At 41.4% G+C, this 11798-nt stretch overlaps 1 non-coding gene across 1 annotated transcript; it reads left to right on the top strand.

Annotated features, from left to right (window-relative positions):
• The first annotated feature begins 5697 nt into the window (after positions 1–5697).
• On the top strand, positions 5698–5801 carry LOC148561516 (small nucleolar RNA R71). The gene has a single exon (XR_015888102.1). It is a non-coding gene; the product is annotated as a small nucleolar RNA R71 (small nucleolar RNA).
• The last annotated feature ends 5997 nt before the right edge of the window (positions 5802–11798 follow it).

The following is an 11798-nucleotide window of genomic DNA, read 5'->3' as shown; positions in this document are numbered from 1 at the left end:
ATCATGTAAAATGCACAATGTATGCTTGAATCCAGGTGTAAGTGAATATCTATCCAAACCTAGCTTATTTCCTAAGAAAATGCATGAAACTACCCTAAAACAGTAAAGAAAAGGTCAGTGAAACTGGCCAAAATGCCCTGGCATCACAACACCAAACTTAAAGCTTGCTTGTCCCTAAGCAAGTACTAGAGCAAGAGAATGATGAATGGGATGCCAAGAGAAATGAGTCATTCTTGTGGAAGTAATGTCCCTGGTTTTATGGTGGTTTCATGCATAGCAACTTAGGTTCATTCCTGGCTTTCAGACCTTTATCATATCCTAGAATACTCACTGTGATTGCATCCCATGAAACTTTTATTTATTGATTGTTTTGTTGTTATTTCAGGGCTTATTTGTGTTCTTAGGCTAAGTATTCTGTAAAGGGGCAACTCTTTAAAATAAGCTTTCAGCCAACACTCCCGAACCAGTTGGTTCAAGGTGCTAGGTGTTGAAGCACCCCTAAGGACTTACTTGCTCAAGTCTCTCCCCCATACATACACACCACAGGCATATAGTTTATTCATTTTCTTTACTTGAGGCCTTGGTGTCCAACACCTCTTTGGGTTACTAAATGTTCTGTGGTGAGGGTTACTCTTGATAGTGGACTTTTAGCTGATAATCCCGAGTTAGTTAACCCAAGTTACGAAGTGATAAGGCACCCGTAAGAGCTTATTCATCCAAGTAGATCCCTCACACAGGAACACCACAGACACATGCCTCAAGATTTAAAACCATTGGTGCCTACCCTTATTGCTTACTCTTTTTCTTTTATTCCTTAACCTTGATTATTCTTTCCCTTTTTCTTATTAGGATCTTCTTACTTAGCTAGTCTTATGGGGTGTGTCTCAAGCATAGTATTCATGACAGATAGTTGTCTTCCCACCTTGTGGTTGAACCAACTTAGCTAACTTATGACCATACCACAAACTCATGGATTTACTCCCTAGTATGAACTCTTCTCTGGTCTTTTGAAAACAATCATTCTCTTTTCATTTGATTCAAAAGGGACGAGCATACGAGTAAGTAAAGGAATGGTGCAGTAACATAAAGATCAGCACACAGAGAACTCTTCAACACACAAACTAAAAAAACAGAATTCAAAAAGGTTTAAACTAACATGGAAGCAAGTTCTACTTCATACAAGATCTTCCTTATTTAAAGCATAGAAAAATATGGACCAAAGAAGGAACTCCACCACCTTTTACTCTTGTGGATGTCCATGCTCTCCTTCTTGATTGCTTGTGCTCCCACTTCCCTTGCCTTTTCCAAGAAGCTTCTTCCAGAAACCACCATTTTCCATCTTCTTCTTGAGTGTCTCCTTTTGCTGTTTCACTTTCCTCTCTTCTTGTTCTACAAAATCTTTTTGGACCTCATCATATGTAGGGATGGCATAGTGTAGCTGATGCATATTACTGGACATGTAGTTCAACTTGGCTTGAGTGTTGATGTTGAACTCCTCCCGATGTAGTTGTCGTCCTTCATTAAGTACAGTGAACTCATTGAATGCTTTCATCTGGGCTAGTTGTCGCTGATTGAGTTCCTGCAAATGCTTATCTTGACGTTCTTGCCTCTCAGTAACTTAGTGGATGGTTTGAGTGAGCTGGGAGTATTATTCTTGTTGCTGCTCTATTTGTTGTTTCTTCCACTCTTCTTGTTGACTCATCCAGTTCAATATTTGCTCTTGTCCTTCCATATGTCTCACCCCCAAGTCTTCAATAGCTCTTAGAAGGTGATTCATATTCAAATCGGCTGGGTAAGGATGCTCTCCCTGTTGATATTCTTCCTGATGAGACTCCTCTTGGTGAGCTGCTTCCTTTGCTTTTAGTTTCCCTATTTGTGGCCTTCTTTGTTGCTGAGCAGGTGTGGTATAGGTCATACGCTGGGTTATCATTAGCCTCCCTGGGTTAACCCAGTCTGGATTACTATCCTCAAAAACTACTTTGGCCTTTGTGCACAATCGGAGAATGGTGCTGGGGTACCAAAGCCTGGCACCTGATTCAAGCTTCTCAGCTGAATCTTGAATTCCCTCAGCTATAAGTTCATGCCCGTTGATTTCTCCACCTTGTACTAGGCAATGTACCATAGTTGCTCAATTAATATTTACCTCTGAATTATTAGCAGCTGGGAGAATAGACCTCCTCACGAGTTCAAACCACCCCTTGGCTTCTGGGCTAAGGTCTCCCCTCTTGATGAACCGGGGTCTCCCATCTCCATACCTCTCCCAGTCTGCTGCTATAACACATATGTCAGTCACTATCTTAGTGAGCTCATCATTGTCTTGGCTTTTACTTATCCTTGTATGATAGCTAGGCTCATCAAAGTGTGGTGATTTCAGGTGAAGAGTTCTTATTATAGCATTTGGACTGAAGTCTACCTCCTTTCCCCTTACATAGCTTTTGAAGGTTGGGGCTCTGGTTTTGTCTTCTCTGACCACATTTGCGTAGAACTCTTTGATGAGGTTTGCATTGATCTTTCCCTCTGGATTGGTGAGCAATTGCCACCCTCTTTCTTCAATCTTCTCCCGAATCTGTGGGCATTCGTCTTCATTGATTTGGAAGGTTAACTATGGCAGTATCTTTTTGAGCTTTATCCGCTCAAATTCTCGTTCATGGAAGGCAGTCTTGAATCTCTTCTCGTCGAAGGGAATGTTCTCCGTTGGTTCCTTCCTCTTCTGCCTCTTGGAGCTTGATGATGCCATGAATCAAGTTAAAGCAAAATGGGTGTAGTGAAGGGAAGAGATGTGGGATTTAGAGAGTGGGAAGTTGAAGAGTGGGTTGCTGGAAAGTGAAGTGCAAGGGGTATGAATTTCGAATGTGGAGAGGGTGTGGATTTGATTCACTTATATAGAGAAGTGATGAAGAGATGAAAGGTGTGGATTGATGGGGTTGGTGTATGATGAACGGATGGGGTTGTGTATAGAGTAAGCACGAGGATTCTCAACTTTATGTTAGAGTTGGTTCGCTTCCCAAGTTTGTTCTTCCTCCAATGTTGCATGGCAACCATTCCCAATGCATTCCCCCTTGAGGCACGTGTGTAGTGCCCTCTTCATGAAGTGGCCGAATCCTTTCCCATTAAATTGTCCAATCAATCTCTTTCAATGCTCCTTTCTTTCCCTATAAAGATCAAATAAGAAAAGTAAGAAATATCATAAAAAAAATCAATTTAGATTTTTACAGCTAAAATAATAAAGAGAAAAAAATTAGATTGTTTATTCATGAACTCCAACTAACTAACTAACTGTGTATCCCTTTATGCATTTTGGTGGCACCATGGGGTGACACCAAACTTAGTTTGAAGCATTGTGATGAAAAGTTCTGTTCAAAGCTCCAAGACTAGAATGCTCTCTGTTGCATTCATGCTTTCTTGGTACGCTTTGAACACCAAACTTGTTCTTCACTATATACTGCAATATAAGGACTTCACCAAGTTTGGGTTGGAATTTATGAATATTGACTTATTCACTAGTAAAAGCTAATAAAACATGGGTTGCCTCCCATGAAGCGCTTCTTTAGCGTCACTAGCTTGACGTTTCTTCTTCATCAGGGAGGTTGATAATGCTTCAAGTCCTCCCCTCTTGCCTTGGACTTATATCCATTGGTTGTATCAATGATCTCTACATGTTCCAAGCAGAGGACTCTGTTAATAGTGAAGACCTTAGGTAACGGAGATGGTACAGTGGGGACATTAGGGGGGATATCTGGGAAGTAAGCTGAGATCACTTTATCTCCTGGAGAGAAGTCTTCCGTAGGGATCTTCTTGTTCCTCCACCCCCTTGGTACCTTCTTCTTTGTCCCTTTTGATGTTGCCTTGCTCTTGGTGACTTCTTCTAAGGGAATTTTGTTGTTGTGTTCACATGCCTCTGGTGGTTTAGGTTCCTCCAGCTTCTCCTTGAGCTGTGACAATTGCTATTTGCCTTGTTCCTCATGCAATGGGGTTTTAGGATGTGTTGGTGGTGCATCAGTGCTTGTTTCCTCTGTCAGCATCTCAGTATGATCATTGCTTGGTTCTTTATTTTCTTGGTCAGCTTCTTGGGAAAGTTTGAAGACATTGAAGCTGAGTTGCTCATCATGGATCCTCAATATTAGCTCTCCTCACTCCACATCTATGAGTGCTCTGGCTGTAGCTAGGAATGGTCTTCCCAATATGATTGGGTGAGTGTGACTCTCTTCCATGTCCAAGATGATAAAGTCTGTGGGAAGAAAGTATTTCCCCACCTTTAACAACACATTTTCCACCATTCCTATTGCTTGTTTTTGAGTTTTGTCAGCCAGCCTGATGACCACATCTGTGGGCAATATCTCATTGATCTGTAGTCTCTTCACCAGGGCTAAGGGCATTAAGTTGATGCTTGCTCCCAAATCGCAAAGTGCTCTATCAAACATTGTTTCTCCTATGGCACAGGGGACATGAAAACTCCCTAGATCTTTTCTTTTCGTAGGCAACTGTGGTTGAATGAGGGCACTGCACTCCTTGTTCATCACTATAGTTTGGCCTCCCTTGAGTGAGCTTTTCCTAGGAAGTAGCTCCTTCATGTACTTGATGAATGCAGGCATTCGTTGGATAATATTGATGAATGGTATGTTCATATGCAGAGATGCAAACAAGTCCAGAAATCTTGAGTATATTCTCTTCTCCACAGCACCATTGAGTAGCTGGGGGAAAGGTGCATAGAGTCTCAGCAGCTCCTGTTTCGATATTTCTGGTTCTTGGTATTCTTTTCCCTCCTTCTCTGTTGAGGTATCTTCAGGTTGTTCTGACAGCTTAATTGGCTTGTCCTCAATCTCTTTATCACTTATAGTGACCATCTTGCAATCTTCCCATCTTACTTTCTTTGTTTCACCTCTAGGATTCTTCTCTGTGTCACTTGGGAATCCATCTGTGGGTTTGGGAATTTGCTCAGAGAGATATCCTACTTGAGATTCCAACCTCTTGATTGTGTCTCCCTGGTTCTTGAAACTGGCTCGCACTTCCTCCTTGAACACCTTGTTGTCTTGGATATCCTTGCATATGCCTTCAAGTAGATTTTCAATCCTTGAAATTCTTTCATTAAGTGATGATAAGTCAGGCTGAGGAGGGTTGTTTTGGCCTTGATACGAATGTGGAGAGGTGTTGTTATTGGGATGTTGATATGGTCTAGAGGTGAAGTGTTGGTGGGCTGCATTGTTTGGATTTGGGCGCCTTTGATCAAGGCTTTGGTCTTGTTGATTTCCCCACCCAAAGTTTGGGTGATTCCTCTATCCAGGGTTGTAATTCTTGGAATATGGATCATGGTTCTGCCTAGGTGAATTCCCAATGTAGTTGGCTTGCTCCTGACTACCCTCTGCTTCTTCATTCACTCCTTCGTGGGTTGTTGATGAAGTGGAGATTGCTGCTACTTGGTTTCTCTCCATCTTCTTGGTGAGGTTAGCCAGCTGCTGGGTAATGAGCTTGTTTTGGGCCAACAGAGCATCTACATTGTTTAGCTCCATTACTCCTCTTGTGTTCCCTCTTTCGGAAGCATAGAAGTAGTCGTTCTCTGCTACTATTTCAATGACATCTATAGCCTCCTCAATGGTTTTCTTCTTGTTCAAAGATCCTCCGGATGAATGGTCTACGGCCTTCTTTGACTCATAAGAGAGCCCTTTATAGAAAATGTGCAGCTGCACCCATTTGTTGAACATGTCAGGTGGACACCTCCTTGTCAGGTCCTTAAACCTCTCCCATGCCTCATATAGAGTCTCACCATCTTGTTGCCTGAAGGTTTGGACCTCAGCTCTCAGCCTATTGATTCTTTGAGGAGGGTAAAATCTTGCTAAGAATTTGTTCACCACGTCTTCCCAAGTTGTCAAGCTTTCCCTTGGGAAGGATTCTAGCCACTTGGCTGCCTTATCCCTGAGTGAGAATGGAAATAAGAGCAGTCTATAGGCGTCAGGATGAACACCATTAGACTTCACTGTGTCACATATTCTCAGGAAGGTGGTTAAATGTTGATTTGGGTCCTCTTGGACACTTCCTCCGAACGAACAGTTGTTCTGCACAAGGGTGATGAGCTGTGGCTTCAGTTCAAAATTGTTGGCATGGATGGTTGGCTTTTGAATGCTACTTCCACAGTTTCCTGGGTTTGGATTGATGTAGGAGCCTAAAACTCTTCTATCCTCCCCAGCATGATTTGCTCGACCTCTTCTGCCATGGTTGTGAGCCTCTTCTTCATGATGGTTTTCCATGTTTTCTTCCATGTTTGGTTCAAAGTATTCCTCAAAGTGTTCCTCCTCTTCTTCACCACCTACTACACGTTTTTCTCTTGCCTCCCTCCTTAGTCTAAGGAAGGTTCTCTCAGGTTCAGAATTAAAGGAAGTTGAAGCCCCGCTTTTTCTCCCTGTCATACAACCAACAAGTACAAGCAAAGAGAATAGGTGCAAAAAGTATATCTGTCAGAATTACTGTTAGTGTGAGTGATGCAATATATCAAACAGTTAGTGGGTTAGTGCGATGAAGTGTAAATAACAAAGAAAAAGTAGGGGGAAGGGAAGAAATTAACTAAAGCAGGAAGTAAATAACTCAAATAGAAATTTAAATCAAACAAAAATAAAATGCTCAATCTAGTTATCCTCCAATCTAATCATTGTTGATGCACAATCAATCCCCGGCAACGGCGCCATAAACTTGATGCACGAAAAACTTGTCTCAAAACAAATTTCCTTCGGCAAGTGTACCAAATTTGTTGTCAAGTAAAAACTCACAATAGAGTGAGGTCGAATCCCACAAGGATTGATTGATCAAGCAACTTTAATCAGAGGAATGTTTTAGTTGAGCGAATCAGAAATTGAGTTGAGAATTGCAGAAAATTAAATGGCGGGAAAGTAAATGGCAGAAAGTAAATTGTAGAATCTTAAATGGGAATGGGGGAATTGCTCATAAATGTAAATGACAGAAATTAAAGAGAATGGGTAAGATCAGAAATGGGGAGTTCATTGGGCTTAGGAGATGTTGCATTCTCCGGATCAATCTCATTTTCATCTCTTCCTCAATCAATGCACTCATTGATCTCCTTGGCAATCTTAAGTTATTGAATTACAATTTCTTGTAATTCAATCTCTCAAATCTTGATCAATAGCCAATTCTTTGGTCAATTGCTCATGATAAGAGATAAAGTATGGTCACTGATTATACCACATGCATTTCCCAAATCAAGTATTGAGAGGATTATAGTCACATATCCATCCAAACCCAATTTGGTCCAGCATGAGAAAGCAGTTCTAGCTTGATCTCTTCATTCCTCTTCCAAGGTTCAGAAGAGAACCAAGTATGAATAGTTTCTTTTCCAGGATCACTATCCAATTGGATGAAGATCGAAAGCTTTCAAGTAAAATCTAGAGAAAAGATAGAAGAAGAATAATGAAAACTAGTATTGATCCATCAAATTACAACAGAGCTCCCTAACCCAATGAAAGGGGTTTAGTTGTTCATAGCTCTAGAAAATGAAAACAAAGATGGAGAATACATGATGAAAAGTAGAAGAGCAAAGAAAGTAAAATACAGGAAGTAGTTCTATGCTATTTTTCAATTCCTGGGACTCCCAAATTAATTCAAAGCTACTCCTATATATACTACTCTTCTCATCTTCTAGTTGGCTCTTCAAGTCTTGGGCCTTTGGATCTTGAGTTTGAAGCAGTTCTCTTCTTCATTTGGGCTTGGCTTTACTTGCAGAGAGAAAGTGTAAAGTGGGCAGAGACTTTAGCTAAGGACGTTAGGGGTGTTAACGTTTAGTGAAAATATGAGTTCGAGAACGTTAGTGACAATCAACTTTCTCACTAACGTTCCTAAGTGAAAGCCACGTTAACCTCAACGTTAGTGGCACAAACATTGCCACTAACGTTGCCTCTAGGTCCTTCACACACGTTATTGGGACTCAACTTTCCCAATAACGTTGAAAAGCCCCCCTTGCTCCTACGTTAGAGCCCACGTTAATTTAGTTAACGTGGCTCTTTAACGTGGGCTTGCCATCCTTCGAGAATGTTAGTGACACTCAACATTGTCACTAACGTTCCAATGTGCCCCCATGTCTCACGTTAGAGCCCACGTTAACTTAGTTAACGTGGCTCTTTAACGTGGCCATGCTTAGCCATCCCCAACGTTAGTGACAATGTTGAGTGTCAATAATGTTGGCTCATTATTTACTCATCCACGTTAGCTTCCACGTTAACTAAGTTAACGTGGGAGTTAACGTGGCTCATAGTGGCTTGTGTGGCTCCTTCCAACGTTAGTGACAATGTTAAGTGTCACTAACGTTGGCCATCACCTTCTCCTTTCACGTTAGCCTAAGTTAACGTGGAAGTTAACGTGGCTCCTTGGGGTTGTGTGGTTGCTTCCAACATTAGTGACAATGTTGGGTGTCACTAACGTTGTCGACCACCCTTGCCTCTTCACGTTAGCTCCCACGTTAATCAAGTTAACGTGAGAGTTAACGTGGCATTGTGCACTTAGGCCAACGTTAGTGACAATGTTGAATGTCACTAACGTTTGCCTCCTTTCCCCCTTTTAACGTTAGAGGCCACGTTAACTAAGTTAACATGGACTCTAACGTGGCCACTTATGAGCATTGGCCAACGTTAGTGATAATGTTAAGTGTCACTAACGTTGGCTCAAATTCCCTTCTTCACATTAGAGTTCATGTTAACTTAGTTAACGTGACTCTTAACGTGGGTAATGATGGCTTCGAGAGCGTTATTGGCAGTCACTTTTCTCATTAACTTTGCAAGTTACCTCCCATTCCTTGCTTCCTTTGGTCCTGAAATCAAGCAATAGAGTGCATCAAAGTTCTAGTCCAAGTCATGGGTAATGCAGCATATAATTTGTCACTAAATTCATGCAAAATCCTCATGAAATCATGTAAAATGCACAATGTATGCTTGAATCCAGGTGTAAGTGAATATCTATCCAAAACTAGCTTATTTCCTAAGAAAATGCATGAAACTACCCTAAAACAGTAAAGAAAAGGTCAGTGAAACTGGCCAAAATGCCCTGGCATCAGGTTTGAGCCAAGATGTTGTAAAAGTGAGAGATGTAAAGTTTGTATAGTATGATTGAATAGAGAAAGAAAGTGGTACTGCATAAGAATGTGAAAGTAATGATGAATAATGAGAATGATAATGAATGATGATAATGAGAATGATTATGTAATGATCTGCTGCGTGAAGGCAGCCAGATAGATGGTGGTACAACCACTAAGAGCGCTTCCCTGGGATACTTAGCTATAATGCTATTCTGTAAGTCAGAGGACTCTTACAGAGGTATCGAGAAAATACATGACTAGCATATGCTCCTGTAAGTCGAAGGACTCTTACAGTGAGTGTATGTGAGTGTGCTCCTGTAAGTCAAAGGACTCTTACAGTGAGTGTGTTGGGCAGACTAGCTCCGACCTGCAAGTCAAAAGACTCTTGCAGTGGGTTGTTAGTGCCGCCATGCAAGTCAAAGGACTCTTACAGTGGTTTGCCCTGCAAGTCAAAGGACTCTTGCGATGGGTGTTGCCAACAGGGAAGCCTTACCTGGTCAAAGGACTCTGGGTAACGTCGGGAGCGGGTATGTAATCGACAAATGAGCTCATTACCTGCACTAGGGCTAGACATGCATCATCCTTATGTGTGCATTTGTATTTGATTGGGTTTGCTCATTGTACTTCCCTGTGATTGTGCTGTTTGCCTTGCTGTGACTTGTTTGTGTGCTGAATTGAATCTCTTGTTAGTGCTATTAGTTGGTGAATATATGATGATGATTAAGAATTGACGTTGTGATTGAAAATTAACTATGTGGTTGAGAAATGCTTAATGTGACCAGTTTTATATTTTGGAATTTGTTTTGAGCTTAGATTTTTGAAAGAGGTAAATAATTAGTTAAAGTAAAACAAAGAATAGTATTTTCAAAAAGGATTGATAAAAATATAGTTTCCTTGAGTATGTTAATTATTTGCATGTTAATCATTACTTTTACGACATTCCCATTCCCTACTGAGAACGTGTGGTTTGTTCTCACCCAAAATCTTCCACCCTTTTAGTGATACAGGTTCGAAGACTCAGTTTGAAGCTGCGGGCGATTGTTAAACCTTATTTATGAGTTAAGTTTTTGAATTGAGTTGCTTTCATAGAATTCCCTCACCTTTGTTGCTTAAGATTTTATTTTATAAAGAGGGATAGGAGTTGTATCTAAGTTAAACTTGAATTTGTTTGTATAATATTTACCAATAATTATATGATTATTATTATTTGGTGATGCTTGATATATGATTTGATAAATAAAAACAAAATTTTCGGGTATTTTTACTAAAACTGGATTGCAATATCGAACTAGAGGCTCATTAGTAAATAGTTAATAAAGGAAAGTAGGTTGGTAACGCCTTACTTTCGATACGATCATGATGTTCTGGAAGTTGGGTCGTTACACATCTGATGGGTGGATGGTGCTTATGGTGTGCATGATGGTGGAGTAGAAGAAAGAGGAGGGTCCAAAGATGGGCTTGGAGGCCGGCTTGCAGAAAGGATTGGGGGTCTGATGTACTTCCCATTTGAGACGTACTGATCGGCCCTAGGGATCATGGCCTTCATGTCCCCAGCCCGATAGGAAACACCTGCTGTAGAGACTAAATCTGAAACCAATGCGGGGAAGGGTAGGTTGCCCACAATCTGCACGTGTCCCATGGCTTGCCAGATGTGTCTTGGTAAGTTGAGAGGTTGCTCTGTAAGAATGCACCAGATGAGAACAGCCATGTCCGCAGTGAAGGTGGACTCATGAGTGCTCGTAAAGATATAGTGGGACATAATCTGTGCCCACACGCGAGCCTCTAATGTAAATGCTTGGGCAGAGATACTCTTGGGTTTTAACCGGTGTTGCCCATAGATCCAGGTGCTTCCAGGCTGGGCTATAACTCCAAGGATGTTGGCCTAGTTGAACTGATACATCGCGCGCTTAAGAGAGGCCTCTTGATAGGCGTCCAGCCCCTCTGGGCTAGGTGGAAGCTCCAGTACTCTTTGTATGGCACCCTCGGAGACAGGAACTTGCTTCTGACGAACATAGACAGACTCCAGAGTAGGCGAGTAGAAGTTGAAGTAGAATTCAACTACTCATGATAGGTTAGCCTCTCGCGGCTGCCTCCTTAAGAATTCCCACTGTCTCCGCTCAATGCGGGACTCCACAAAATTAACAAAATATTTTGGGAGAATGAGTAGATGCTCATTATTATAGTTCCTCTCAGCTAAGATGGGAAACATCTGCTCGCAGTAACGGTTAGTGAACCGTGTGGAGTCCCGTGCGGGAAAGGATTTTTCCGCTTCATCAACTTTGATGATCCTCTTCACCCGCTTTGTTGGCGGCTTGATGCTTGTAGATGGTGGTGCCTTAGCTAGTGCTCTCTTGGTTCCTCTCCTTGCTGGTGGCTATTTAGAAGCCTTCTCCTTTCCTCTTTTAGTGGCCATTCTAAAGAAGGAAGAAAGAGAATTAACTTAAAGTATATATAACTAACAAGTTGGAAGGAAAGAGGTCCAAGTAATAATGAATGCCAAAGGAAAAGGGATGTCCTATACATCGTAGCTACAACATGCATGGAAGACATTAAGTAAAATCATGAAGGCAATTCATAAGAATTAGATGCAAGAGGGTTACAAGCATGCAAGTAATAGGCATGAGAAGTATAACTCAAGCATCAATTATTAAATGTACCAAAATAAAGAGTACTTGTATGATGACAATTGTGAATGATAATCCCAATACATGTGGATTACAAGTGTTGG

Source organism: Arachis ipaensis, chromosome B6 (assembly GCF_059453495.1).
Source record: "Arachis ipaensis isolate K30076 ecotype BB chromosome B6, ASM5945349v1, whole genome shotgun sequence".
NCBI lineage: Eukaryota > Viridiplantae > Streptophyta > Magnoliopsida > Fabales > Fabaceae > Arachis > Arachis ipaensis.
The sequence above is the reverse complement of the archived record's forward strand: the minus strand, read 5'-3'. Positions and strand labels throughout refer to the sequence as shown.